The 5,473-nt window shown below is 47.2% G+C and overlaps 1 non-coding gene across 1 annotated transcript; it reads left to right on the forward strand.

The window, feature by feature from the left end:
• Positions 1-4,936: 4,936 nt before the first annotated feature.
• LOC116104192 lies at positions 4,937-5,043 on the forward strand. Its single transcript, XR_004123729.1, has one exon. It is a non-coding gene; the product is annotated as a U6 spliceosomal RNA (small nuclear RNA).
• The last annotated feature ends 430 nt before the right edge of the window (positions 5,044-5,473 follow it).

Below are 5,473 nucleotides of genomic sequence, written 5' to 3' on the forward strand. Positions count from 1 at the left end.
TGGCAGACCAGAATGCCTCACAACCCATTCATCCTGTCCCCTGTGGATCCCCACGAAACTAGTTCCCCATGGTGTTTCTGGAGCTGCTCAGTGTTCTGAGGTATCCATCAGAGAAGACTATGTGGACATAGTTCAAACTAATGGAAAGTCTTGATTAGCCAGCCAGTGAGTAGACTGGTTTTCACGACTTGAGTACAGTCCCAAGTCTTTCTCAGGTGGGTTTTTAAGCATGCAAACTGACATCTTGGGTTAACACACAGTTAACCTCAGTTAGCAAGTCAGAAGTGGAACTACAGAAGCCAAAAAGCAAGTTAAGTACATGTAGGGACTTTCCCAGAACTATATGACTTGATAGATTAGGTATTTGTTCTCATTTTAGCAGGTGGTGCTACCTATGTGGGTTCTAAGGTCTGAATGTTCCATCATAGCTTACTCCCAGTCCTTACACATCTCATGTGAGAAATCTGTCTCTGTGTCCAGCCCCCTCCACTCCCCCAAAGTACCCAGATATCTGATTCCTGAGTCAACTGTTTGTGAGTGGCAAAGTGACTGCTACTGTTTCTAGTCTATCTTCCTTGGGTTACCATTGAGGTTAGCTCTGCATGATCCACTGAGCCAGTGCAGATGCAAGTTCTGTTTCTTCTTCTCCCCATTGTCTGCAGAGACAATGGTTTTCATTTCTTTTTCCACACAGTTTCTATATTGTTTAGCTTCAGGATGAGATGTGTTGGGGCAAGGATCATGCTGTTGTACGAATTGCTGGGAGCCATTGAAGGCTTTCAAGAATGGGACTGACTATCCCAATAGGGAAAAGGAGAGAAAGTGACAGGGATAGGTTGTGGCAGGGACTGAGTTGGGGAGATTATTTAAGAGTCTATTTGAAGTGTCCAGAAAACATGAAGGGAATGGGAAGGAGAGAGTTGAATTGCAGAGTTCCTTCTTCTGAGTTTCCCAAGCTCCTAGCTATTAGAAGAAGAGCCAGGGAGCCACATAAAGGATGTCTTCTGATTTTAGCTCTTGTAGAACACTACCAGTTGCCTTGATAATCATCCGCAGATGAGAGGTATATAATTTTGGGTTGTGACATGTGGAAATGGCTAGCCTTGTATAAAATCTCACACAAGTTCCAGGAAGGAGAATTGATCCCAGTCAAAGGAAAAAGAGTTATCAATAAAAGACAGTGTCCCAGTGTTAGATTAGGACTATGGGATAAAGAGGGGCCATGAAGATGCTGCAAAGGAGTGAGCGGGGAGGAGAAGGGGTTATGTGCTTCCATGTTCAAGGAATCCATCTAATCTTTGTCTATTTAGTTAAGAAGGAAATTAACATGTAGGAAGGAAAATGTCCTGTGTGATAGAGAAGGTGTGAAGTTAAAGGCTTTAGTGATCATTAAGAGTCACATTCCTCAACAGTATAAAAGGGCAGAAATTTGCTGATAGTGAGTGGGAGGAGTGAGGGCAGAGAGAAATTGAGAAAAATGGAGAATGATCATCATGAGAGGCGATTTTATTTTATTTATTTTTTATTTACTTTATGTCCTGATCATCCCCCCCTTGGTCACCCTCTACCATAATCCCTCTTTCCATCTCCCCTTTCTCCTCTGAGAGGGTGGAGTTCCCCACCACACCCTGTATCCTATCACCCTGGCACATCAAGTCTCTGTGGGGCTGGATACATCCTCTCCCACTGAGGCCAGACAAGGCAGCCCAGCTAGAAGAACATATCACATAGACAGGCAATTGCTTTTAGGATAGCCCTACTCCAGTTGTTCAGGACTATGTGAAGATGGAGCTGTACATCAGCTACATATGTGCAGGGAGGTCTAGGTCCATCCCGTGTGTGTTTTTTGGCTGATGGTTCAGTCTCTGAGAGCCCTCAAGGGTCCAAGTTAGTTGACTCTTTCGGACTTCCTGTGGAGTTCCTATCCCCTTTGGGGCTCTCAGTCCATAAGAGTGCCCAAGCTCCATCTGCTGTTTGGCTGTGGGTCTCTGCATCTATCTGAGTTAGCTGATGAGTGAAGCATCTCAGAGGACAGCCAAGCTACGCTCCTGTCTGCAAGCATAACAGAGCATCATTAATAGTATTAAGGATTGGTGCTTGCCCATGGGATGGCTCTCAAGCTGGGCTGTGTATTGCTTGGCCATTCCCTCAGTCAATGCTCCATCCTCCTCTGAGGGGGACTTTAAACACAAAGAAGCTTGGTATACCCACAATACAACTCACAGACCATAGGAAACCAAGAAGAACGAAGATCACACCGAAGTGTGGATGCTACAGTACTACTCAGGGGAAGAGAATATGCTCTAGAAAGTAGAGGGAGAGAGGGATCTGGGAGGGAGAGAGGAAGGAGAGGGAAAAGGGGGACCAGTTCAGATATGGGAGGAGATTGGGGGAGAAGTACAGAGGGTCAGGAATTTGAAAGTAGGTGTGTAACAGTGAGGGGGGAGAACCGGAGGTAGCCACTAGAAAGTCCCAGATGCCAGGGATCCAAGGAGTTCCCAGGACCCAAACAGAGAGGATGTTAGCCAAAATACCCAACAAAGGGGAGATAGAACCTGTAGTGACCATAACCAGTGGATAGGCACAGCCCCCAGATGAGGGATGGGGCCACACATCCACCTCCAAAATATTAATCCAGAATTCTTCCTGTCAAAAAGAAATGCAGGGACAAAGAGTGGAGCAGAGACTGAAGGAAAGGCCATCCAGAGACTGCCACACCTAGGGGTCCATCCCATCTGCAGACACCAAACTCAGACACTATTGTGGATGACAAGAAGTGCTTCCTGACAGGAGTCTGATATAGCTATCTCCTGACAGGCTCCGTCAGATCCTGACCAATACAGATGCGGATGCTCTCAGCCAACCATTGGACTGAGCAGAGGGTCCCCAATGGAAGAGTTAGAGAAAGGACTGAAGGAGCTGAAGGGGTTTGCAGTCCCATAGGAACAACCCCTCAAAGTTCCCAGGGATTAACCCATCAACCAAAGAGTACACAGGGGATATCCATGGTTCCAGATGGATATGTAGCAGAGGATTGCCTTATCTGGCATCACTGGGAGAGGAGACCCTTGGTCCTGTGGAGGCTTGATGACCCAGGATAGGGGAACACTAGGGCATTGAGGCAAGAGTGGGTAGGCCGGTGGGGGAGCACCCTCACAGAGGCAGGTGGATAGAGGAGGGGATAGGGAACTTGTTGAGAGGAAACTGGGAAGGGGGATAACATTTGGAATATAATTAAATAACCAATAATAGTGTGAAAAAATAAAAATAAAAAACTACAAAAATAAAACCTACATACAGCTCTAATTCCAGCACTAGGCAGAGGCAGAGGCAGAGGCAGAGGAAGAGGCAGAGGCAGAGGCAGAGGCAGAGGCAGAGGCAGAGGCAGAGGCAGAGGAGGCAGAGGCAGAGGCAGAGGCAGAGGCAGAGGCAGAGGCAGAGGCAGAGGCAGAGGCAGAGGAGAGGCAGAGGCAGGTGGATCTCTGAGTTTGAGGCCACACTTCTCTATAGAGAGAGTTCCAGGACAGCCAAGGATACACAGGGAAACTTTGTTTGGGGGAGAGGGAAGGGGAAGGAGTGAGGGGGAGGGAAAAGGAGAGAGAGAGAGAGAGAGAGAGAGAGAGAGAGAGAGAGAGAGAGAGAGAGAGAGAGAGAGAGAGAGAGAGAGAGGAGAGGCTTTTATACATACTGGAGAGTTGCCTGCATAGATAGTTAAAACTACATGCAGAGACCCATCCTCAGAGGTCAGGACCTGAAAATATGCATCTTAAGTACCTTGCAGGAGCTGCTGCTGCTGCTGCTAATGCCCTGGTTTGGGTGTCACACTCAGAGGACCACACTTCTAGATCGGGGTTCTGCAAACTCTAATGTGCCTAGGAATCACCTGGAGATTTTGTTCAAGTGTAGCTTCTGAATGAGAAGGTCTGAGATGGTGCCCAGAAGGCTGTCTTTTGGCTAGCTCCCAGGGTGTCTTTTCTATGGGGATCACCTCACCCTCGGAGTAGCACTACCCTAAATGTGCTGCCTTCAATCTCTGACTGGCAGACAGTCAAGTGTTTTCACCCCTTAGGATTAAATACTTCCATCCCAGCTGCTATTCTCCATGGCTTTGCAAAGGCCTGCTTATCTGTGAGTATCTACAAGTCCCTCTTACAGTGCATCCCACCCCAGATCCCCACTAGAAGCTGAGTGCCCAATCAGCTGTGGGAACACCTGTTCATGCCCACAGCACTGCTGCGGGGACAGTTAAGCCTCACCAGGCTCAGGCCCTTTCTGGCTATTGGACATTCCACTCTCTTGCTCCCAGGGGCCTGCTCTGCCCACTCCATGCTGGCAGAGGCTGCCCAAATGCCAGCTGTCCCTTGCCCTTGAAACCAGCCCGGGTCAGCCACTCTGCTGGCTTCCCTGCTGTCCCCAGCCACTCCAGAATGACTGACTCCACACAGCAAAAATGAGCCCATGACAACCTGGGCTTGCCGCTGCCCTGGAGACATGCCTCTAAATAAGAAGGAGCTGACATGATTGGGATGTGGGGAGACAGAAGAAGAAAGGGGGATCAGTTTATTCTTATGAGAGGTCTACTAACTGCAGGGATCATATAAAAAGGAGGCAACCAACCTGATATTCAGTATAAGGGAACAAGGGGCTATGTTTGTGCAGGGTGGGATGGTAGAAAGGGGAACAGGTAGGCTTCTGGAGGCATGTACTTGTAGGTAGCTTTTCAACATATACTCGTAAGAGAGGGTAGACGGCTCCATGTTTGAGGTGACTGGAAGGATTATTGGAGGAGGCTGGCCAGATGCCTGGGGTTGTGGGATTAGCCTTGGATTTATCTCCCTGCTGCTTTTACCTGAAGGTCAAAGGTATCAGACACATCAGCACACCTCGTAGCTACCTCACTAAGGATAGCTAAGTGAAATACAAATAAAACAACCTGGTGCTTGCTTCGGCAGCACATATACTAAAATTGGAACAATACAGGGAAGATTAGCATGGCCCCTGTGCAAGGATGACGAGCAAATTCGTGAAGCATTCCATATTTTTTGAAAAAACAAACAAGCAAGCAAGCAAACAAAAGGACAATCTGAAATAATGGCTGGAGAGCATAGTGGTCACACAGGAAGCTGAAACCTGTGTCGCTGCGCTTCATTAAAAACGCCGAGCACCTGCTCCTTTGTTCCAAGCTCTGTTTAGCTGAATTAGACACAAATGACAAAAATGTACTGTTTTATTTTCTTACAAGCTATTACTTTAATTCTGTGCTGTCCATATTTGCCTTTTAGATAATCTTTGTTTGCTCAACTTGGTCTCTGAAAAACAAACCATGTCTCAAAATCTTGTAATAAGGAAGCAACAACAATCAAAGCAGCAGGTCCCCACAGTTGGCATTTTTCTTTATTTTAGTGAATTAATACTAAATCAAAACCAAAGCATAAGAGACTAAATGGTTCCTGTGAGCCCTGTGAATGGAAGG

This window comes from Mastomys coucha, unplaced genomic scaffold, assembly GCF_008632895.1.
Source record: "Mastomys coucha isolate ucsf_1 unplaced genomic scaffold, UCSF_Mcou_1 pScaffold21, whole genome shotgun sequence".
NCBI classification, from domain to species: domain Eukaryota; kingdom Metazoa; phylum Chordata; class Mammalia; order Rodentia; family Muridae; genus Mastomys; species Mastomys coucha.